This window comes from Sarcophilus harrisii, chromosome 1 (genome assembly GCF_902635505.1).
Source record: "Sarcophilus harrisii chromosome 1, mSarHar1.11, whole genome shotgun sequence".
Taxonomy (NCBI): Eukaryota; Metazoa; Chordata; class Mammalia; order Dasyuromorphia; family Dasyuridae; genus Sarcophilus; species Sarcophilus harrisii.
In genome coordinates, this window is record NC_045426.1 from 196,237,895 (window position 1) to 196,264,213 (window position 26,319).

At 32.0% G+C, this 26,319-nt stretch overlaps 1 long non-coding RNA gene across 2 annotated transcripts; it reads right to left on the reverse strand.

The window, feature by feature from the left end:
• Nucleotides 1-1,417: 1,417 nt before the first annotated feature.
• On the reverse strand, nucleotides 1,418-19,620 carry LOC100931564. Of its 2 annotated transcripts, XR_001120684.3 has the most exons (4): nucleotides 19,531-19,619; nucleotides 15,820-15,870; nucleotides 9,798-9,941; nucleotides 1,418-1,674 (listed from the first exon to the last, which is right to left on the reverse strand). It is a non-coding gene; the product is annotated as an uncharacterized LOC100931564 (long non-coding RNA). The 2 variants fall into 2 exon arrangements; XR_004234120.1 differs by lacking the exon at nucleotides 15,820-15,870 and having other exon boundaries at nucleotides 19,531-19,620.
• Nucleotides 19,621-26,319: the final 6,699 nt, after the last annotated feature.

Below are 26,319 nucleotides of genomic sequence, written 5' to 3' on the forward strand. Positions count from 1 at the left end.
TATGGGTTGGTGGAAAATAACCATTGAGTGCTGTAATGATAAATCTGATCAAAGCTGAGACCCTCACTTAAATTAAAATTTTTGCGAAGGTGTCTGTAAATGCAAATAAATTTAGTAATTATTTTCGTAGTGAACAATAACTAGCTCCTCCTTTTATTTATATTTTCATATATTATTTATATTAGATAACAACAGTAAAGCAATGACATCAGATAAAATGTGCCATGCAAATTGGTAGATGGTATTTAAGGTTCATGGCATCACTTTCTGTTCCTTTCTTCTCTCCTACTCACAATCTATGATGTCCTACCCCCTACCACACAGGGGTCCTCAAACGTTTTCAATAGAGCGCCAGTTTACTGTCTCTCAGACTGTTGGAGAGCCAGACTATAGTGAAAACAAAAACTTTGTTTTGTGGACCTTTAAATAAAGAAACTTCATACCCTTGGGTGAGGGAGATAATCGTCCTCAGTTGCTGCATCTGGCCCACAGGCCGTAGTTTGTGGACCCCTGTGAGTGAATCTATGGGTCAGTTAGGATTTAAATCAAGAAGATGCTTAGGATATGTTCTGTGTAGAAATAAGCTTCTTAGAAGAGTAGAACTTCTCTATAGAGTAGGAACCTAATTTTGACAGGAATCTGACAAGATGGCAAGATAACTGGGGCTGCTTGGAGAAATTATTTATTTTGGACCTCTCTATGATTTAGAATATTCTATGATCCCTTTTCCTCCCTTTTTTCTCTGTTCCTTCAAATTAGAGGGCTCACCAGATATGAGGGAACTAAAACAAATGTTTCTTGGGAGATGGGGTGGGTGGGTGGGATTAGGGTCATTTCCAGTGTCATGCCTGGGTTATCCTAAAATGATTACACAAACACATACATACATATTTGAATGTTGTCTTTCCCATTAAATTATAAACTTCTTGAGGTCAGGGACTGTTTTTTTGCTCCTTTTGTCTCCTTAGTAGGTAATATAATGCCTGGGTACATAGTAGTTTATTTATAGCAGTAATGTTTATTAATTGATTAAAAGCAACACCAACCTGGATCAGAGCTTCTTAAACTTTTTCCATTCGTGATCCCTATCCACCAGAGAAATTTTTACATGGACTGAGATATATAGGTATATAACTAAGCAAACATTTACAAGTAATAAATCATAATTTCATGACCCCCACATTCAGTTACAAAATTGCATATGGGGTTGTGAGCCACAGTTTAAGAAACTGGGGCCTACATGTACAAGTTTAAATGATGTGAATTCAAATACTTTATTTCTTAATTAAGGGAAAGAGGATCTAGTTCTTCAGATAATGTTATCTACATTTCACCTGTTCTAACATTTGTGTATCTTTTATTTCACTTCCCCCCACCCCCTTTCTATATATGTGCAGTCTCTTTTGGAACAATTTCAGATGATGCAAATTCTTTTTATTCTCTACTAATGGTGTTTATGATAGTTATTTCAAAACAAAGCAAATCAGAGTTTGGGAAAGTAGCATTCCTATGTGGACAACAAAATGCTTCATTAAAGAAAGTTTGAGCTAAATTGTCAAAACGAAATTATTACCCAAAACATCTCTCAAAGACCAGCTCAATTCGACCAACACTTGTGGAAGAGACTGACACATTTCAACTAAATAATTATTTGATGAATAAGTTTCTGGATTCCTATAATAAAGAAAAAGGAAAAAAAAGTATAATTAACATATTTCTCATATCTTTCGAGTTTATTTAATCCATACTCTTAAAGAAGTTTATCATTTGGTATTCAAACTTTCAATTCACCTTTAATATCATACAGTTTTACTACCTTGGCAAAATCACTAAAGTAAAATACTTTGAGAACAATGAAAAAATGTTAAGCTTGAGTTTTCAGAGAGTTGGAAGTTAATATTGTTCCACTGAGTCTAGTATCTCTGAAATGAGAGTTCATCATGGCTCAAGTAAAATAATTCTGAAAATCATAGACTAACATGAACTCATGAGAATAATAGTAAAATAATGCAACATTATGGATAAAATAAGATATAATTTTGTGAGACTCAAACATATTAAACATTGAATGGAGCATCTATTTGTATGTCTAATGGCAGATGAAAATATAAAACTTCTTTCATTCACCTTCTTTCACCATATCAACAGTAAAAACAGCTAACTGGTAATTTTTATATCATATTGTCAGAGAAATGATAAAGGGCACTTAGGGTAATAGAGGGAACAGCACACTGGACTTGGGATCAGGAAGACTCATATTCATGAATTCTATTCTGATCTCAGGCCCTTACTAGCTGTATAAATCAAAGGCCCTTAACCTTGTTTCAGTTCCCTCATCAGTGAAATAAGCTAGAGAAGGAAATGGCAAACCACCCTAGCATCTTTGTTAAGAAAACATCAAATAGGATCATTACAAGTCAAACACAAATGAACAACAAATAAAGGAAGAATAAGAATCAGAAAAAAAAACAAAAAACAAAAACAAACAGGAGATCTCCCTTAAAAAAATTTCACTGTGTATCTAGCACTCTTAGGAAGAAAAAAAGACAGGAAAAGTAGGGAAACTAACAACCTATAAAAGAGGTATAATGAAGTACATTAGGGATTAATAATTTTAACTAACAGTTATATAGAATTTTATAGTTTGCAAAGTACTTTATCTGCATTGTATCATTTGAATCTCAAAATCTGATGAATAAGATACTACAAGAATAATTATTTTTATTGCGTGAATGAACACTAAGTGTCAAAGATGGCATTTCAACCTAAGTTTTCTTGCTTCCATATCCAGCATGCATATAGTTTCACCTGTTTATTCCTCCCTTGGTTCTAGTAATTGCCTTTTGGAGAATGAAATTAAAAAAAACATCAGTTAATAAAATCAATATGCTTTTTTGAGGGTCTCAGAACCATAGTTTCAATTGGAAATTCACGATTTCCTATTGAATCTTTGTGTTGTGTTGTATAAATGGAATTTTAAAAAGATCTTTTTATATTTATGTTCAATATGAATACAAATGCATTTAAAGGATTATTGAATTGAAGCTGTTGTATTATTAATATTTTATCACTTGTGTGAAAAACATTAATTAAGCATCACATTTGCTATATATCACTTTAAAATTTCTGAAATAATCAACATTCATGGATCTTTACAGATATCCTTATGAGCCACTGATTTGTAAGGTCTCCAAGACATCACTACCTATTCTAAAAAAATAATATCTATTGGTCCCCATTTTTGTTAGACATTTTATTTATTGTAAAGGAAAGAAAAAAGAAATATATGTGAGAAACACAGAGAAAAGTAACATGAGTGGAAACAGAGTGGGAAAATAGTGTATTCATGGAATATTTGTATCATATATCACATAAATATGCATATTTGATTACTTAGCCTAATATTTACACTCAATAACTACAACTAAGGAAACACATAATAAGCCAGGGAAGTAGAAATTAAAAACTGTTGAGAAAAACTAATTATATAAACCAATAACTCAGAAGTCATAAGAACCCAGAAGCAAGAAACCAATAGAAGCACAATCTAGGTATGATCAAATGATTAGAGAAATAAAAGTCCTACATTTAATATATGCTCTGTGATTTGAAGAACTCGAAGGCAGGCTGAATTGCTGTCTAGTAAAATCTATAGCCTGAGGCTTGCCTATAGGGTACTTCTACTGGGTTCTATAGATGAAAATAGAGAAAATCCTAATTCAGAAAATCCACCTGAACAGCTTCGAAGGTTTGAATTTTTCATTGAAACTGAAACATTGGGAAGAAGCCAAAATGCCAGAGTAAAGAAAGGGACTCACTCAAGCTCTCTCCCAAATACTTCAAAATCCTTTAAATAGTGACTCTAAAATTTGAGGGTGTCATAACCCACAAAAAGATGGAGTGGAACAATTTTTCTAGCTGAAAACGATTTTTTAAAAATTTATTTATTAAAAAAAAATAAGAGAAAAGAAAAACAGAAAAGAAATACAAAAGAAAACATTGTCATGTGCTCAGCAGAACATCAGGAAGGATTCACAATATATAACAACAAATTACCAGTTCAAGAAAGTATATATATTAGTAGAAGAAATTATATTCATGAGTGTCCATCTTTACTTCCTTGTAAACTGTTCTTTAATTCAATGCTATGCATCTTTTTTACTTTATTCTTTTTTTCTCCCTTTTATCTTCCTCCCATTTCCCAGCAGGGTGTAGTTGGGAAAGGATATATTTATATATACAGATACAGATACAGATATATACATATATACATATATAACCATACATACACACTGCCCCCACACACACACATATGTTTTTTCCCCCTCAATGTCTCTCATTTGATTTTTAAATTATTTTTGAATTCTTCTATAAAATCTCTCTGAGTAGGGAGCCAGTTCACTTTACTCTTTGAAGGGGAAGCTTTTTTTTTTTTTTTAAAAAACTTCAGTACTCTCCTCTGAAAATGAACCCTGGTTCCATAGTAAATCTCTATTGGGGGAGTGGGTTGTACTTTGCCGTTTCATTTTTTTAAATATGAGGTATTAATGCAAGCACCTCTAATTTTGGTGTGGGGGGGAAAGGTGTCTTTGACTTCACTTTGGCTCTCCCCTCAGAACTGGAACCCCAAATCAAGACCTCCACCCACTTGCAAGTGCCCACAGCCAATAAACTCCCTGTCCCACTGTCTCTGCACTTATCAGGTGCTCTGGTTCCTTCTAGCCCAAAGCTGCATTTCTGCCTCATAGCTTGGCTTGGAGCTCATAATCAGTTGAGATTCACTCAGTTTTCCCAGACTCAGATTCCCAACTTCTCATGCTGTCCAGGAAGTGAAAATTTCTGTGGTTTCTGCTGAAACTCCAGCTATACCTAGCTAGCCTGGGGTCCCCACTTGGTATTTCTGCAGAGCTAGCCCAGAGGTGTTTGCACTTTGAATGGATTAATACTGGCTGGACATGGGCCTTTCTTCTGACCTTTTTGAGTTGTACCTGGATGACTTCAGTTCTGCCCCAAATTTTCTTGATTTTTTTTCAGCAGTCTAATTCTAAAAAATTTGGAGCAAGTTTCTCTCAAATGAAGGCCTTATTTCTAAAATATGTAGGGAACTAAGTGAAATTTATTTAAAAAAAAACATAAAAGCCATTCAATTCCAATGGAGTTATAATGGAAAGTGTTATTCACATTCAGAGAGAGCACTATGGAGACTGAAAGTGGATCAAAGCATGGTATATTCACCTTTGTTGTTATGTGTTTGTTTGCTTCCCCTCTCCCCCCCCTTCTTGTGTTTTTTTTTTAATCTCTTTTTTTGGTAGCATGACAAATACGTAAATATGTCTAGCAGAATTGTACATGATTAACCTATATCAGATTGCTTGCTGTCTTGAGAGGATGGGGAGGAAGAGAGAGAACAAAACTGGCATGCAAGGTTTTTCAGGTGAATGCTAGAAACTATTTTTCTAAGCATTTGAAAAAAATAAACTACTATTAAAATAAAAAGAGCCATTCCCCAAATGATAAATAATTAAAGGATATGAAACATGCCTAAAAGGTTATAAAATCTTGCATACCCTTTGACCTACCAATAATACTATGAGACATGTGTCCCAAAAAAGATTTTGAAAAAGGAAAAGGACCTATATGTACAAAAATATTTATTGCAGCTTTTTTCTCAGGGCAAAGAATTGAAAATTGAGGGTATGCTTATAAATTGGGGAATGACTGAATAAATTGTACTATGTGATAATAACAGAATACTATTGTTATATAAGAAATTATGAGCACAATGCTATCAGAAAAACCTGGAAAGTCCTCCATGAGCTCATACAAAGTGCAATGTACTATGTACAAAGTAATAGCAATGTTGTTGGAGGATCAGCTGTGAGGGACTTTGCTATTTTCAGCAATACAATGATCCAACACTATTCTGAATGACTTATGATGAATAATGCTATCCATACCCAGAGAAAGAATTGTGTCAGAATAGAGATTGAAGCATACTTTTTTAAAAACTCATTTTATTTGAGGGATTTTAAGGGGAGAAGGAGATCTATGTTTTCTTTTGCAATGTGGCTTTTATGAAAATGTTTTGTATAACTTTACATATGTCTTTTCAATATTGAGTGGGCTGGGAAGGGAGGAGGGGAGAGAATCTGGAACTCAAAGTTTTAAAACAATTATAAAAATAGTTTTACCTCTAACTGGGAAAATATATATATATATATATTTTTTTTATATATATATTTTTTTTTTTTTTTAAATAAAAAGTTCAATGCTTGGCAGCACTCTGCCAATGGAACATAACTGAGTTGTTTTTGTATATCTAGGCTTAAGGTGGCTAGCTGTTTGCTAAAAAAAATTTTTACCACTGCTTCAATAGCCTAAGAGTAGTAGAAAACTGACTTCTTCCAATAGAAGGGCAGAAAAACCCACATGAAATGTGTTTTTGTTTAGTAGATGATGAATGAATGAATATGAATTCATATTTCACATGAATAGATGATGCCCTAAAGAGTCTAAGGAAATTCAGATTTATGGGTTGCCTCATGTGAGTTTCTTTATTCATTTACCTAACTTTTAGGTTTAAGTTTGTGTCAACTCTCTCCCAAGAAGTACAATGTGTGCATTGGTGGGCGAGTGTAATCTAAGTTTATGAGCAGATATATTTTAATTATTACTGCTTATCTTCTGTCAGTACATGTTTCATTTTTAATATTAAATGGTTTTATCTTGGCTGTTTTGGTTAAGTAGTAGGTATACTTGTGGGGGGGTTCAGAGGCTACATTTTTGAGTAATAGATATGTAGCTACTCCACACCAGCATTAAAGGCCATCAACAGTGAATTATAGATTTATAATATTTCCTTTGTAGAAACATATGATTTGTCATTTTGGGTATAGGTACAATGTGTGAACTAGGTCCAGCATAGCAAGAAAGAGTGAGAAAAGTTGGGTGCATAGTGACATACTATGGACTTGTTAATTTAGAAATAGGGAATTATTTTATAAATAGAAAACAAAAATGTCCTCATATTCTCTTTCATGACTTCTGTCAAGTGAATGTGTTTGATAAGTGTTCTTAAAACACTTGAACTATCTCATACTATTTAACTAAACAAATATGGTTTTGAAACTTTCATTTGGTGAGACCAATGTAATCCATTTTTTTCTTCTTGGGTATATTTTTTCTTAATGTGAAATTCCATTTATATTAGCTAAATTCTATATAATGCCATGGTGTAAAACCAGGCAAATGAAGTAGATAAGAGTGAGATGAAGATAATTTAATGCTGATGATAGTATCCATATAATTTTGTTCCCTTCATGAACACAGGTTAGTTTTAAAAAACTAAGCTAAGTAACTTCTAACTACATAGTCTTCTCATCCCATCTCTTTATTTAAGGCATATATTCTTGATTGCTCCTTTTTGTAGAAATAATTTAATAATAATTCATCAGCTGCTTTTGACTTAATGGACAGTGATGGATAAAAGATGACAAAGTAGTAAATAATATTCCAGGATGGATTTGAAGATACTAAATGAGAAAAAGAAGGTGAATAGCTGCTGAGAAGGCAAGAACAAAATCTATTCATTTCAGATATTTGGTGCAAAAGAAAGCAATAAAAAAGAGAAAGGGATATGAAAACATGTACATAGTGTTTACTTGAGTGATTTTTTCACTAACAGAAGGTGGGAAAAAGCACAAAAGTCTTAAGGACTGCTTCAAAGGCTGAAATTCACTTTTAGGACATTCTTTTATTTCATAGTCAGTCTAGCTGGAAGGTGACTCAAAATTGACAGTAGATAATCCCTTCTAGGTTTATCCAGGAAGCGAAAACCAAATCTCCTGAAACCTGTCTCCTGCTAACTTTGAAAAAACATTTTTTTTGTTTGAATCACAGGTGGATATTGGACAAGTAAATTTTTCTTCACTGCATGTCAATATTTACATAATTGCTCCACATTATTTTTTGAGAAAATATTATATTGTTTTTATCTTTGTTCCAAATTAGATTATCCCTTAAAATTATATAGGTGAATTTTCAAAATACAGATTTTGGCAACTCAAAATACTATTAGAAAATTAAAAACATACTTATATAGAGGCATATTAAGAAATTTATAATGTATGAACACCTAATTATTTTCTACTAATATTCTAATTTTCTAATAAAAAGTTTCACAGTTCACAAAGCAATTTACATATATTTCTCCATTTGATTCCCATAATAGTTCTGTGAAGCAGGAGAAATAGAAATGATTGTCCTCATTTATGTATAGAAAGTTCTAATATGTAGACTCCCTCCACTGATGAAGATCATAAATTTGCAATTATTTATAAATGAATTCCTAAGGTCTTGAGAAGTTGTGACTTGTCTAAGCTAGTATATGCCAGAGGAATGACTGAATGCAAATTCTCTCTATTCTATAACTGGTTCTTTAAGAGTTCCTCATCATTGTTTAATAGGTGAAGAAATTGAGGATTGGAAAAGTGAAATGACTTTGTCTTAAGCCATACAGTTAGGAATTTCTTGCCCTGAAATGTGAACCATAGACCTTTTGACTAGAAAACTATTTTTCTTGCTCCTGGATAAAATAAGCAGTTAACACCATTTATTCGGGTTGCTTTACTACTTGTAGAGAATTTTAAGACTGTGAAAAGTTACAAAACAAATGTAAGATATGAATCTATAATAAATTTATATCTTAAAGGAACCAAAAGAGTCATATAAACCAACATCTTTGTTTTGAAAGTTTGTAAACTGAGACTCAGAAAGATTAAGTGATATTATATTAACTACAAATTTAGATACTTAGAATTTTTATAATGGAATAATAAATTGTGTTGGGACATTTTTCCTCTCTGAACTCTAAGAACAACTATAAGAATATTGGAGTTAGAAATTTTATACTCTATCAATATGTTATTCAGTAAATTGCGTTCAATCAAAATAGAATTACCTTGTGGGATAATTAATTGACCCTTAAGAAAATCAAATCAATTAGCTACTTAACAATTTCTATGCAGATACAAAATTCAGTAAACACAAATGATAAAATTGATAGAATATTTATTAAATTTACTGACTCAAGTAAGCTTAAATATTGATTCATTCAAATGCCAAATCTTGCTACTTCTAACCCTACTATCTCTAGAAATCAGGGCCTTCTCCTTACTCACATAGTCACTATCCTAGTCCAGGATCCTTATCTCTGATTATTTGGATTATATCTATATTTCTGAATTGGACCCTCCTTTACCCAGCTGATAAAGTTATTTTCTTTAAACTTAGTTATTACTATCTTACTGCTTTATGCAAGAATTTACGTTTTTGTAGCACTTTAAACTAGGACTCATAAAGAATTGAATTCTAATCCTCCCTTAGGTAGATATTAACTATATGACCTTACACAAGGCACTTAACCTCTCTCAGTTTCATCTGTAAAACAGGGACAATAATATCACCTAACTCTTGGGGTGTTTATGAGAATTAAATGACATAAAATATGAAAAATTCTCTGCAAAATTTAAAGCACTATAAATGTTAGCTAATAGCTAATATATATAGATAGATGGATAGATACATAGATACATACATACATACAAACAGCACAAATATTATCCCCACTTTGCAGAGAAGTGACTCAAAAAGGCGAAATGGTCTATTCTGTGGTAACATACTAAGGGTCTGTGAGGTACTCTGACTTTTCCACTATTTCCCCATGATATCATGGGGAAGTGGCAAAAAAAAGCAGTGAATAAGTGCTGTAGAACTTATACTATTCAATTAGAACTTACACAGGCATGTTGAGAAGTAAGCCTAAGAACAGGCAAAACAAAGTTTTATATGGTGGACCCCTCATGCTCATCAAGGCCGGAAATACTTCTTTCTTTTTACTCTAAGACTTAGAATCTGAACATTAACTTTCGGGATAATAGCATCTACAACAGAACACAATAATAGAGTTAAAAAATATACTTGTGATCAGTCAAATTAAAAACAGAGAAAAGGAACCAGACTAATTTCCTAAGTATAAATTTATTTTCTCAATCATGAAAGATCAGTGACCTTTTTTGATTAACACTGAGAAAAATTGTAAGAAAATACTTTAACATCACATTGGTGAGATGTGTACTATAAAAGATGTGTCAGATAATTGAAAAACGAATTAAGGAAATCTAGCAAAGTTTTATAATATCGCTATACATGGCATAGTATAGCACTGCCTATAGTTTTCATCATTTATTTACCTACTAGTATTATTCAATAAAATTCAAAAGAATTCATCAAGAACCTATTATGTATCAAGTGCTTTTTAGAAGCTGAGAGAATATCAGAAACAAAACAGTTCTATCCTTAAGATTATCTTCTCCTGGAAATAAGGATGACAGCAATATTTCTTTTAAAAGAGATTTGTAATTTGGAAGATAACCTTTCTTTTCCCCAGAGTGAAAATATCAAAAAATTGTTCCATCCTACCCACAGATAGATATGTATGCATATTTTAGATAACAATTAAGTGACACAAAAAAATGGTTGAATGGTTGATAACAAATCTTATTCTCCATAAACATGTATTTCTTTATTTCTCTAATCTTTTCCCCCTCTTTCTCTTCCATCAGTTCTCTCTTTGACTTTTCATTCTTTACCCTAATAAACTCTTTTAGATGGCTGAAATAGCAGAGCATGTCTTCCTAATGATGAAATAAGGGTAATATTATCTGGACCACATTTTTTTTTTCCTGACACTAAAGGTTTGTCTAGTATAACATGGTTTGGGATCAATCTTATTGTTAGATTCTTTGCCCCTCCTCTCTAGCCCATGATTAATGAAGTATAAAATGCCTTCTTCTTAAATTCTAATCATTATTCCTATAACTGACCCTTAGGACTAAGCAGAACAAGAACAACGCCTGTTCTATATGACAGTCTTCAGTTCAATTGAATTCGACAAATATTTACTAAACACATTTGATTTATCAGATGTGCTAAATATTGAGGTCAGAAAGATAGTTTCTGCCTTCAAGAAGTTTATATTCTACTGGGGACACACGGTTTATAGGCTAAAAAATAAAATGTGTGCAGGAAGAAATTTCATGAGTGTAAATAAGCAAAAGTCATATGTAGAAGGTGGGATTCTGCATTTTGAAGAAATTGAAACCTTTCCTGTTTGTTAAAATATTTTTAATTTTGTGGTCTACTGACACAGAACTGTGAAACAATAGTTATCTCAGTGCCATAGTAGGATTTTCATTTTGATTCCTATTGTAAAAAAGTAAAATTAATGCAGCAATTTTGTATGTTTCAAATTGCCATAATCTTTAGAGTTGTCTGTTTGATTTTTCAACTCTGATGTTTTTGTACCACTCATTTATACCATTAACATTAAGATGAAATAAAATCAGTTGTGTTTTGAGAATTTTTTTCTTTTAAGCTAATTTAAGATTCCAGAGGATGCTATAAACTCAGGAATGGAACCAATTGATTCAGGGGAAGATATTTTATATAAAGCTATATGGAACAAATGATTTCAAATTATTTGGGATAAGGAATCCAATATTGGATAATTGCTATACTTCCCTATGATCTCTTAAACTCAAATTAACCAAATGATTCTCACACAGAAATAAAAATCTTTAAACTCCCCATTGTTCACAAACATTTAAACATAGTAAATCCATATTACTAAATGAGATGATGTCTGTCAAATTATTTGCAGATTTCAAAGAGTTGTTAGCTCAAACAGCATTGATTGCAATGGCCAAATTATCCCCAAACTGTTTTCAACAAATGTATTATTTCTCTATTTTTCCTATGTAACATGCTAAAAACTAAGTGAGATATCAAAGTATATGGTACTGGTCCTGCTTCCAAAAGTTTATAATCTAGTAATATATGCTTTTATGTCAAATTTTCATGATAAAAGAATGGCTTAGAAACAGAACAACATATTGTCACTTTTGTACAGTTCCCTAACATCATAAAGTACTTTTCTTATAACAATCATGTGAAATCCACTAGTTAGTTGAAACATCATTATTTTACTTGACAAATAAAGAAAATAGGGCATAGAGAGTTTCAGTCATTTGTTCAATGTCACATAGTTAACAAATATTTGATATTGATTTTGGGATCAATTCTTCTTACTTAAAGATCAATGATCTCTTTAAAAAAAACAAGAATTTTTATTAATGGCATTTGTCTTTACATTAGTCTTTTCTGGAAAAAAAAATAATAATGTTTTCTCTTTTCCTCCAGATTGGACTCATGGCATTCTGTTATAATTGTTGTCAACTTTTCTGGAATGAGGACATACGCATGCTTCATGGTCCATTTTTCAGAACCATTGGTATTATTTCAATTATTCAGTTTGCTCACTTGATTAACAGTCATTTGCACTGCTATAGGTACTATATATGTGTATGTACCATATACATTATATATATATGTAAATATATATATATATAATGATAGAGTTCTCATTCTGCTTGCTTATTTTTCATGCCTTTATTAATACAGAACCTTATTTTTAATCTCATTTGTCAAGATGAGATTTGTCACAGTAATATTCCATTATACTTATATATTTTTGTAGTTATTTCTCAATTAATAGAAATCACTTTTTCCCAGTTCACTGCTACCACAAAGAGTGTTGATATATATCATTTATTAACTATTGAAGCTCCACTTCTATCTTTGTCTTTTTGGGGTATATTGCAATAGTAGTATCACTAACTATTTGTGTAGTTAAAAAATGAATGTAGAATATTAGTTGGACGAATCAACAATTTCATTAACATTATTTTAGTGTTCTTGTACTCCCACAGTTCCTTCATCATCAACTTTTCTCAGTTTTTGCATTTCAGTATCGATTTATTTCAATTTTCATTTCATTCATGAAGTGACCATTTATAATTCATAATTCTTCTTTTGAACTTTTTTTGTATTTTTAATAGATGACATCTATTGAAGAATATCTCTTTATGTACATACACATCATTTCCTTTAGACCTTAAATATTAGAAATTTGTAAGTAATGCTTAATAAAATGACTTTTTCAACTTATTTTCGCATTCCCTGAAAAGAATTTCTTTATGTAAAATCTAATTTTACATAAATGAAAATGGGTAAATATGTCTTTAAGATTTTTTCACCCCTTATCCCATTCTCATTCCTTTTCTTTTTCTCTTTCTTTTCCTTTGCTTTATTTTTCAAATTCTATTTCTGTTCAGAGTTGGGGAGTCACAATTTAGAACACTTCTATAGGTTTTCTGTGAGGTGTGCAATGAAATTGATCCTAGTTTCCACTTTTCCTGGGTTTACTTCTCTCTACCTACTTCTGAAACTAAATTTTTTCAGCTCTTAGGCTTATTTTAGGGGATTGGTCACAAGGGATCACTTGAAGTTCTCTAAGGACATTTGATAGTGATAGTGGGTGACTTTAAATAGTTTTTTTTTTTTTTTAATTTAGTCTTGCCTACCTTTTCCTAGCTATCTTTATGAATTACCTTTTTTTTCCTTGTGTGTAGTGCTAGATAGTTTTATTAATGTCTCACTCCTGGTACTCATTCTCTTATCTTATCCTTCAGCCTCCAATCTCCTCTATATCTTCCTATTTTGCATCCTCTGAAGCCTAAGGGCTTTTCACAATGAGGATTTTCACTAACTCTGAGATCCTAGATCCCTATGGAAAATTGACAGGTACTTAACTAAAACATTGCTGTATAAAATTGTAGATCTATGATCATCGATTTTATTATTGTCTTTTAGAGTAGGGCACTGGAAAGAGAGTGTTATGAGATGGATTAAGAAGAGTGACTTTCAGTAGTTTTTTAAATAAGGATGATGTGATAATAATTCTTTCAAATTTTTTTTTCCTGCCAGTATTGATTATGATTCATTTGGTGAAAGGAAAAAGCTACTCCCTCTGCTATTTCTTTTGCCATCTTTCACCTATGCTCTTTCTGCCCCGCTGGCTGCCTTTCACTTTGAAGATATCTTCAAATCTTTAACTGTCAACTGTCAGATATCACATACACAATACTGACAGCAAAAAGCTTGTTGCAAAATTAGTCAACTTGACTAGTTCTAGAAAACCTATATGTACAACATTTTTATAACAACGCCTAGTGAAGCAACACTTTAAGATTCCAAGATAGGTGATAGGGAGATAGAGAAATGACTCACTTTGCTATATAAAATAAGCCTAATCTCTGGTTAGGCTTTGATTCTGTGGAAAATTCTATGGGTTATAAATATATTATATTTCACATCAACACTAGTTTTATTGTATCTAAAACATTCACTATTGGACACAGTTCAAAAAGGTTTTTAAACAATACAAAAATGTTCAGGGTTTATGGCATTTAATTTTTAATTGTCTTTTCAGTTATTTTAAACACTTGTCTTTTGAGATCATGCATTAATAGTTAGATGAAGATTGGAATCCTGCATCATTTACCTAAATGATGCATATGATTTTAATTAATGGGAATTACATTAAAGAAGATATATTATTATCATCTGTTTGGGAAATACAACCTAAATATTATAGGTCCTTTCCATTTGACTTATAGATGAAATTTTATAAATATTTTTATTTCCATATGAGAAAGTGAATTCCATAAGAATATTGATTCTCTTATGTTATCTGTCTATGGAAATTCACACACATACACACACGCACACACACACACACATATCACCATGACTTTGGCAGACTTCTTTGTATATAGAAAGTACATAAATGATTTTCCATACAATTATTTATTTATTTCAATGATTATTACATAAACACAAGCTTGTACTAGTACATGTTAGATTATTTGGAAGGATCATTGGGGAAACAAACATTTTATTTATTCTTGAAAAGAGTTCTAAGAAGAAATTAATTTTATCTTGCTTATTATTTAGGATTTTTAATTTTTGAAAGATATGCTCACCCAATTTCTGATTGCCAACCACAGTATTCTTTAAAATTTTTGACAGCAAGGGCAAATTCAGTTAAAGAAGGCAAAAGTGTTGATAAATGTCTAAATTATACCATTCTGTGCAAGAGGAGATTAGGAATTTAGAACTAGAAAGAATCTTAAATGTTATCAAGTCTTACTTAATCATTTTAGAGATGGAAGCAGAACCCAAACAGGTGAAGTGACTGACTCAGTGTCATGACACCATTAAGTTATAGTATTTGAGGTAGGATTCAGAATTAGCAGTTGAAGAAACTAAGAAAATTAGGATTTTTGGCAAATCCAAATAGTAAACTATTTGGGGTAGAGAAGAAATGAGTCCATGTTCTGATTTTCTTAGAGGAAGAAAACAATACAAAGTTCCATCAATTCCAGAAAAACAATTTTGATAGGATTAAGGAGTGATGTGGCAGAAGATCCCAGATTTCTTTAAAAAAAACCACTGGAGTGGATTGAACAGAGGAACCACTTAGTTAGATTAATGCTTTAAGAATATTACTTCAGCAAGAACTTGGGAGTATGATGATCATAGGACACTGGTGGGTGGCAGCCATAGGGTTAATGAGGAAAAAACTAGATTATACTACTTATCTCATACTATATTCATCTACCATAATTTGTTTAGTTATTTCTCAATAGCTGGTTATTGCTTTAGTTTCCATATAATAATTTTAAAAATATTTGGATGAATATAGTGAATCATAAGGAATGATAAAGTAGATAGTTTCAGAGAAAATTTGGAAGACCTATCTGAACTGACAAAGAAGGAAGTGAGCAGAACTAATTAAATTTTTAATCTCTCAAATGAAATAATAATGATGCCAAACAAAGGATCAAAAATAATACTTACCTTCTGCCACATAAATAGTAAAAAGATGCATATATCAAGAGGGGGGATAACCTGGAAAATATTTACAAGCAAACTTGGATTCATTTAACTTACCCCTTACCCAAAGGGAGAATAAACAGTAGTGATATTCCCCTTCCACCCCACTCCACTACCTCAAAATATGGGAATTGTAACATTTTCTTTACATGCAAAATCAAACAAAGAAAACAAAATCAGAAAGAAGTGACATGCAGGGTAATTACTAAAATGGAGATTCACTGATTCATGCAGAATCTTCTTTGTGTGTGTGTGTGTGTGTGTGTATGTGTGTGAGTGTGTGTGTGTGTGTATGTGTGTGTATGTGTGTGTATGTCCTTGCCTACATTCATAATGAGAGACAGAGAGAGACAGACAGACAGAGACAGACAAAGACACAGACAGGAAGGAAGTCATGGAATGAGAAAAGGAGGGAGAGAAGGAAGGAAGTTAGGAAAGCATTATGTTGCAAAGCTCCATGCATTGATACATGTTAGATTAAAATTTTCTTACTGGGAGTTTCTATGTCAGTGAAATAAGAGATTCTGAGCTTAAAAGTCCTAAGAAATTAAAAAAAAAAAGACAAATCTATAATAGAAAAAGATAAGAATCACAAAAAGGCTAAGGGGAAATGGCAAAAGAGAAGGAATAGAGTTAGGAATAGTGCAAAGAAGAAAATAAACAAAAAAAATCAGGGATTTCAATTTTTCTCTTTTTCTGATTCTGTTGATGAGAAAGTGACCTTTATGTTACACCTTTTCTTTCATTTCCCCAATATCTATAAAATCATTTCAGCCGATATTGTTTACTGAAGAAATTGTATAGAAACTATTACTAGAGTAGATGAACTCTTTATCATACACCTCCCTTCCCCCAAAGTTGTAGGATCAGCAAGAATATTAATTTTTTCTCACTGCCATTTTCAGATTTTCTCTCTGACTCATTAGTTGGGATTCACTCTATGAAGACATGTAATAGTATCAAGAGTTTTATGATATTTTTTCTACTGCATCTAAAATCATTCTACTTTTTTCCCCAGAGAATTTAGTTTATGATCCCATCACATTGTCTTTGGCGATTTCCATTCACACTCTTGCTTCCCCTTCCATTAAACACCTCAGCTCTCATTATATGACCTTTTACTCCACAATCACCATAGTAAAAAATGATTATAAACTTTATCTCATCATTTTGCACCAATGTCTTACCTTAACTATACATATCTCTGAAATTCATTTATCTGACTCAAACTTCTTATTTTTGCATCTTTTTTTATATACCTAACATATGCTAAATCTTTTCTACATTGGAACTTATTGTCTATCTAACCCATTCTTGCTCTTTCAGGCCTTACTCTGGTTTCACTTTTCTCAAAATATGGATCCAATAGAAAACTAGTTTAACTTTATGCTTTCCTCTGTCCTTGACTTCTCACACAATTACCTACTCCATGCTATCACCATATTTTTCTTTTAAAATCTTCATTCTAGATTATTCACCTTATGCCTTTTGTTCTAGAAATATGTTGCCAAATGATGATGGAATAAGTCAACAATGATGATAGTTATACCTAAGATATTTAATATAATTTTATCTAGGTCCTCACTATTGTACACCCTTCTTTCTATTTTCCCATAATTAACTCTGGTTTCTACTTCAGAATCTGATTCAAATTTTAAATTCCCTTATATCACTTAAAATCTTTCTGCCCCCCATTTTCAGCATAAGACTTTTTCAAATACTTCACTGCAAAAAGCAAATGATGTTATCCACTGCAAGCTATCTCTTCCCTAAATCTATATTTTTAATCACTTCAACATTCCCTTCTATCCATATTTTTTCCTGTTAACTTCTTGAAAATGTCTGTTCCTCTGATTGAGCGCTTGATTCTATTCCCTCTCATCTATTCTTTCTTTCTTTCTTTCTTTCTTTCTTTCTTTCTTTCTTTCTTTCTTTCTTTCTTTCTTTCTTTCTTTCTTTCTCTTTCTTCTTTTTTCTTCTTCTTTTCTTCTTCTTTCTTCTCCTACTCTAATTATACTGATTCTCCTTAAATTTTTTAAACTTTCTTGTAGATTTTTTTCTAAGCTTATGAGAAATGGTTTATTGCTATATAAGCAGTAACAATTTGGAAAATTCAACAAAAGGCAGGGGGAACAAGATAATGGTTCCATTTTACATGCCTGAGAGGGACTGAAGGAGACCTTTGAACTAGAGCATCTTCAGTTTTAAGCAATACTTCATGGTTTATGCAGAGAATGCACTTTGAATTCTAGGCCTACTCAGTAGTATTTCATAGGGCTTATGCGATCTATAGATAGTCAAAAACATTTAAGTGTCAAGCACAGAGCTAACCAAGCTTTGGGGATACAATAAGAGGAAAAATAACATCTTTGCCCTTGAAGTGCTTACAATGTAATGTAAAGTTGGTGCTTGTTTAGGTAAGGGAATAGGGGATTATTCTGAAAGTTCATAACAAGTTATCATTTATTTTAAGCTATCAAATAGACAATATAACCCTTTGCTTAAATTCTCTGATATATTTAAAGAGACATAATGCTAATTGTGACAGGTGGTTCATTTAATTTGTAATGACAATGCTAATTATGAAAGGAAATTGGTTTATTATATGAGAAAGTTAAATAGGAAGTCACTACTGTGTTTAATTACCCTTCTTTAATATAGCATCAATAGCATTTCATAGTTCTTTGGTGCTATCTAGATTCTAATTTTAAATAATAACCATGCATTTGTTATAAAAATGGAAAGAATTTAAATAAAAAGAATCAAAATTTTTGTCAAATAATCTTTAGCTACATAGTGACTGGTAAAAAAAAAAAAAAAAACAGAAAAAATAACAATTTCTTTTACAAAGCAGCCATTAGAGACATAAAAGTAAAAACAATACAAATAACCAAACTGCAATAGCTTCAGATTTTAATGAGCTAATGAGTTTCTATGATATATTTTGTATAGAAGACCTATTCAATGTTGTGTAAATTCAAGAAATTAAAAGCATTATCATGCAAAAAAAATTGGTTCCAAGCCTTTTTGTATCAAGTAAATTGAAGGATAAACTTCAAAGGCCATATAAGTTCTATAAAAAATGTTTGTCTTATACTGAAAGCAGTCAAATATTGATTGGAATATAAAATATAGTATTTTTATTCTTTTTTGTAAGGATCAACCCTGTTCTCCTTCTTAGAGCTGACCTTTAGAAATTGAATAGTTTTCCCATAAGGATTATACCTATTGGTCTTCCATGATGGCATCCTGTAAATTTCTGTATCCTGAGATATAGCTTTCTATCTATCCTAAAAAAAATGAGAATGGGAAATTGCCATTTTGGGATTATCATTCTTCAGAGAAATCATAGAGTAGTGGATACATATCTAGACTTTTAATCAGGAGGATCTTATTTTCACCTCTAATACTCACCAGTTTTGACAATACTGAGCATAGTACAACCTCTGGTCACATTAGACTAATAAATGAATGAGAATAATATCCAAAAAGGATTATTATCATTCTGGATAAAGTTTCTGAACTAAGGCTCTCCATGGTGTGAAAATCACAGATGTTTCCATGTTCCTCTCTTTTTTCTAGAAACTATTTTAGAAAACTATCATAATCAAACTCTGAACTCCATTTTATCTTTGGACCAGAAACAGTATGGCTTTTCTCCCCTGAAGTGCTTACCTTAATACCAATACCCCCTTGGGGGTCAGGCACTGCTTGATCCATGGTTCAAGCTGTGGTAAAAAGGACTAAGTCTTCTAATGTCCCAGAATATCAGTACCAGAGCCTGACATCATAGAACCTTAGAATTACCTGGAATCACAGCACTAAAAAGGACTTAAAGGGACCATCTTATATTTTGACTTCAAGCAGGGGAACAAATTATACAATAAATAAAATAGTTATTTAATAATCAGATAATATATTGATATATATGTATGGTAAATGTTTATATATACATGTTATATATGCTTGTATATGTATTTGTTCAGGTGAATCTAGGAATGAAAACTATACAACTTTCATTGCTAGTACATTTCCATGTGTAATCAATATTAAAAACAAAAGTTATACAAAATCCTCTTTTTCCAAGTTTTTTTTTTTTTTTTTAACCTCCATGAAATCTTCATCTGATTCTAATCCTCAACATAAAGTTATAGTGACCTTGGTTTCTCAGTAATAGCCTTAACATTCTGAAAAAAAGCTTCCACCCAGTAAGGTCTGAGAAATAATTTTGCATTACTCTGCATAAATAAAATCAAACGAAAAAAAGGAAATTGAAAGTCTACGTTAAAAGAGAGGGGAGATGAGGGAGGGTTACAAGTTCTCCTTGGAAATGCAAAAAAGGAAACTGGAAATGTTGATTTTATTGTGCAACAAAAGCAAAACAGAAATATCATTTCATGAAATGTCAATTTCATTTCTGTGATATGATCATGAATCACAAATATTGCTGTGATCATGAAATATACATGTGTTTACAAAGAGATGACCATGAAAACAATTTCAGCTTAATTACCAATAAACTTTCATAGGGAAAAGGAGTTGAATAATACTATGAAATACTTAATAATAATCTTTAAATAAAATAAGCATTCATGTTGATAAACAATTACTTTAATTAAAAATTAGAAATAAGTGGGAGCTGTAAGAAGCATATTGGAAAATATAGGATAGAGATGAGGAATGAGCATCCAAATTCTTGTCAATTACACAGAAGTATTTATTTCATGAATAATCTTTTTCCAGAAAAGAATCAGTAGATGCTAGACACAATAAGCCTTAAATCTCATAAAACTATTTTTTTAAAAAATATTTTAACAGATAGATAATTACTCCATACTGACTTGGAGGTCATTCTTAAATCAGGTCTTATGGGCTCAGCCACATAAATGACTTGGAGCAAAATCAAAATACAAAAGGATTCTTTCTCTATGCAATTGAAATATTTTTAACCTGATATATGTAGGTTAATGATAATAAAAATGAGTAATGGATAGAAAAAAGGATAACCAACACTTTGTTTTACTCAGTTGTCTAATGACTCTAAATACATAAATATAGCAAAATGATCAAAAGACACAAAAAATGCCTTAGTGAGCATGAATTTAGTTTACTCATTAAGTAAAATAAGATAGTAGCCAAAGGCAACTATATATATATATATATATATATATATATATATATATATATATTTTAAATATAATTTCATTTGTAAGTTTTTATGGCAAGGGATAATGAAAAATTATTAGCATTTTTACCTCATAAGATAGAGAAGAGTAATAAAAGCTAAAAAGCAAAAACAAACAAATCCCCCAGAAACAACAACAACAGCTTAAAGAAAGCTGCTGAGGCACAACTAACCATTTTAAAAGTATTGAAGAATAAAACCAGAAAACAAGGAACAAAAAAAAAAAATACAAAAGATCTGTAAATGTTTTGTAGCATATTTTATCAAAAAAGACAGTCAAACTAGCATACCTAATACTTAACATCACAATTATCAATATAATTTATTGCAAAGGTAGAAGAGGCATTAAAGAGAACGAAGATGAGAAAAGCAGGAATAACAGATTTGTGAGATTAGTTAGGGATGAATTGACAAATTATCTCAATAAGAAGATTTTAAAGGTGTGGAAATCATCTCAAACCTTATCAAAACCGCCTCATACCCCAAGATGTCTGGAGAATTTCATCAGCTATTGGCTTGAGTATATATTTTCTCATTTGAGTAGCATTATCATGAGAAAAATATACTGCATTGTGGACTGATTCAAAGAAGCTATTGTTCATTAGTGATATTCTACAATAAACTGAATCTTTCTTATGATAAAAATTAATAAAATATGTAGAAAACATAAGATTCTACTATACTCATTTTTATATTTTACATTTATTTAGTAAAGCAAAAAGTCACTATTAAGGCTCTATCCTAATGAGGTCTCCAATCTATATAATAATGTCAGATGAGATTTCTTAGAAGAAACTATAATACAGATATATTGTTCAATGACACTTCTAGTCCCTGACTTATTTGGACTGAGTTATTTAGAGTATTGCAACATGTGAAGCATAATGCAGACTTGAGTCACATCTGGAATTTTAGAAGCCTCCAAGACAACAGAATGAGATAAAGGAGTTGTGACTCCTTAAGGAGAGTTGCATATTGGGGGTAAGGAGGGAAGATGGCATCCTGAGGTCCATCCTATACTTAATGTTCTAGACCTAAGAGTTGCATAGAAGCAAAGCATAAGGAAAGAGAAAGTTGTATTAGATCAAAAAAAATTATGCACCCTCACCACCTTTCCCCCCAAGTGATTCCCTTGTCGGGTCTTGGTCACAAATGTTTTCCTTCACTGTGCTGGCCTGCCATAGGAACATTGGGTTTTAGACTAACTTGCTATTTTATACAAATCCCACAGGGGATGGTTAAGAGTCTTTTCAACCAATCTCTTTCTGTTTTCTGTGTAACTTTATTTCATTTAATTCAATAACTTTCACTCCTGACTGATCAAGGACTTTTTCATGTCTAGTTTAAAGTCTTTAGTTGATTGATTCAATAAAATTACTCAAATTTGATAGAAGAAATAAGGGTTAGAAGTTTTCTTAATTACTTTAAGTAGGGTGAGTTGTATAAGTGTTGGATTTGATTAAATCAAATCAAATCCAACACTTATACAATTATAATCTTTTATTAAGTCATCTTTCCTTATATTCACAATTTCTAACATTGTTCACTTTCACAAGCAGACAGAAAAATTGCTATGAAAAGAAGAGAACATAGAGTAGCAAAAAGAAAGGGGTAAATCAGATGTCCTTATAGAATATTTTTAGATTGTCAGGTAAAATTCCTAGGGCTAAGGTTTGGTCTTAAATATAGTATAAACACCTCCAGGTCAATTCCACCAAATCTACAAACAGGAGGCCTTCAGGGAAGTAGATCAGGACTAAAGAAATTTCATTTCAAGAACTCATAACCTGAGGAATTTAACTTCGGGAACTTTTATTTCACAGATATTCATCTAAAGCAGGGCTTCTTAAACTTTTTTTTTTACTCTTTTATTTGACTCTGGATATATACATATGTAAAATAGATATACAAACCAAATATTTCCTGATAATGGCTCATAATTTTGTGACCCCACATTTAATTATGAGACCCCATATGGGGTCACAAATCATAGTTTAAGAAACTGGGATCTAAAAAACAGCAGAATCTGAGTGGGAAGAAATTGAAAGAACCCCTGCTATTTCAGGAAATGAGGCCCAGGAAAGCTGATCAGAATATCAACTGTGAGGAGGTGAAGCGAATTGAGCATAACACAGGAGCAACAATATTTTCAGGACAATTTAGTTGGGGCTTAAGGAAGGAAGAGAGGATTCTCTGAACAGAATTCAGAAAACAACAGTTAGAACAGATAGTCCAGAACAGTTCAGAACAACAGTTAGGGCAACAGTACCTACAACTCAAGATTAAAACTTGATAATAATATTAAGATGCTAAAAATAAACTGACAGATTAAAAATAAAAATGAGTAAACTAAGGAAAAATACTTTTACCTTGATTAGTTACTTTGGTGTAAAAGTAGATCTGATCTCATATTCATAGGAAAATGGAGAGGTAAAAAAGCCCCCTACGAATGAGTTTATGACCAAAGAAGAACTAGAGATCATTACTGATCACAAAATAGAAAATTTCGATTATACCAAACTGAAAAGTTTTTATACAAACAAAACTAATGCAGACAAGATTAGAAGGGAAGCAATAAACTGGGAAAATATTTTTTACAGTCAAAGGTTCTGATAAAGGCTCATTTCAAAATATATAGAGAATTAACTCTAATTTATAAAAAAAAATCAAGCCAATTGAAAATGGTCAAAGGATATGAACAGACAATTCTCAGATGAAGAAATTGAAACTATTTCTAGTCATATGAAAAGATGCTCCAAGTCATTATTAATAAGAGAAATGCAAATTAAGACAACTCTAAGATACCATTACACACCCGTCAGATTGGCTAAGATGACAGGAAAAAATAATGATGATTGTTGGAGGGGATGTGGGAAAACTGGGACATTGATGCATTATTGGTGGAGTTGTGAACGAATCCAACCATTCTGGAGAGTAGTTTGGAACTATGCTCAAAAAGTTATCAAACTGTGCATACCCTTTGATCCAGTAGTGTTACTACTGGGATTATATCCCAAAGAGATACTAAAGAAGAGAAAGGGACCTGTATGCGCACGAATGTTTGTGGCAACCCCTTTTGTAGTGGCTAGAAACTGGAAACTGAATGGATGCCCATTAGTTGGAGAATGGCTGAATAAATTTTGGTATATGAATATTATGGAATATTATTGTTCTGTAAGAAATGACCAACAGGATGATTTCAGAAAGGCCTGAGAGACTTAAGAACTGATGCTGAGTGAAATGAGAGACCAGGAGATCATTATATTCTTCAACAAAATACTATATGATGACCAGTTTTGATGGACCTGGCCATCCTCAGCGAGATCAACCAAATCATTTCCAATGGAGAGTAATAACTGAACTAGCTACACCAGAGAAAAGAACCTTGGGGATGATTAAAAACCATTACATTGAATTCCCAATCCCTTATATTTTGCCCACCTGCATTTTTGATTTTCACAAGCTAATTGTACAATATTTCAGAGTCTGATTCTTTTTGTACAGCAAAATAACGTTTTGGTCATGTATACTTATTGTGTATCTAATTTATATTTTAATATATTTAACATCTACTGGTCATCTTGGCATCTGGGGGAGAGGGTGGGGGCAGGGAGGGGAAGAATTGGAACAAGAGGTTTGGCAATTGTTAATGCTGTAAAGTTACCCATGCATGTAACCTGTAAATAAAAGGCTATTAAATTTAAAAAAATAAATAAATAAAATAAAATTAAAAAGCCCCCTACTTTAAAGAGTAATGCCAAATGATCACAAGCCCCAAAACAGATCTTGGAAGAACTTAAAAATAATAATTCAAAAGTCAAATAAGAGAGAACAAGAAAAAAATAGGGGATAAAAGCAACTTTAGAAAACTATGAAAAGAAACCAATAAAAAAGGATATAGAAAATCTCAAAAAAAAAAAAAAACTTTGAGAACTAGAATTGGGCAATCAAATGACATTATAAGACACCAAGATATAATAAAACTAGAAAAAGTAGAGAATCTGAAATTTTTCATTAGAAGAACAACTGATCTGGAGAACAGTTTGAGGAGAGGCAATATAAGAATGAGTGAAGTACTTGAAAGTTATAATAAAAACAAACCTAGATATAATATTACAAGAAATAATTAAGGAAAATTGTCCCAAAGTTCCAGTACAAGAAAGAAATAGAAAGGATCCACCAATCTGAAAGAGATTCTATGGGGAAAAGAAAGTTACAGGAATGTCATAGCCAAGTTTCAAAATTTCCAGGTTAAAGAAAAAATATTGAAAGTAACAAGGAAAACAAAATCCAAAAAGTTAAATATTGGGTGGTGGGGGTGGTGGGAGGGAACAAGATTTACAGCTTTAACTGTAGGCCATGGAAATTTTTATTTTGAAGAGCAAAGGACCTAGGGTTGTATCTAAGAATAACTTAGTCAGCAAAATTGAGTATAATCCTGAATATGGGGGGAAAGAGAGATGAGATCCTGAATGTTGAGTGTGGAGGGCAGAGAGAAACTAAAGAATTGATGAAATTGGGACAGGCAGAGAGAAGGCTCTGATTAAGATCCATTCTGTGGTTCTACCCTCTGGGGAAGTTATCCACAGAAACTGAAGTTATGTCAAGACTCCTGAGTCCCACTACCCCTATGTAGGGAGCTTGGGCAGCTTTATCTTGCCATGTCCTTTCAGAAATCCCAGTCATGTCTTTGAGGTTAAATTTTCTCTATAAAATCTATTTTTGGCCCATTTGGGGTCCATCTCTCATGGCATTCTGCCTCCATAACCCCTAATTCTGCCATGTTCCTGACCCCACTTTTCCTCTTTTTTTTCAGGTGCTAAAGTACCTTTCTGGATTTAGCCTGCCTGCCAACTAAGGGCATGTCCCAACCTCATGGGTGTTTCCTATCTCCTGGTAAGTGGTAAATTCCACTAGGGAATTTGCCATTTCCATAGGACTCCTTTCTTTCTTTATAATTTCTGGTGTTTATTGCATCTCATCATTTTGTCTGTAACCTCTTCCCTAAATAAATCTATCTTTTGCCAAAGGGAATGTCCATTGTGAATTCCTCACATGAATGAACCCTAAATTGTGTATTAAGGAATGATTCTCAAAAAAAAAAAAAATGGAAGCAAAAGATAAATGAGTAATAATCACATAAAAATGGGGCATGAAAGGAAGTATTAATACAGAAAAAACAGATAGTGGTGAAGCACTGGTAATGTTGGAAACTTACTCTCTTTTGGGTTGAAGAGGAAACAATGTACTCTGACCAATTCAGGCAGTCTCAGAGCTTT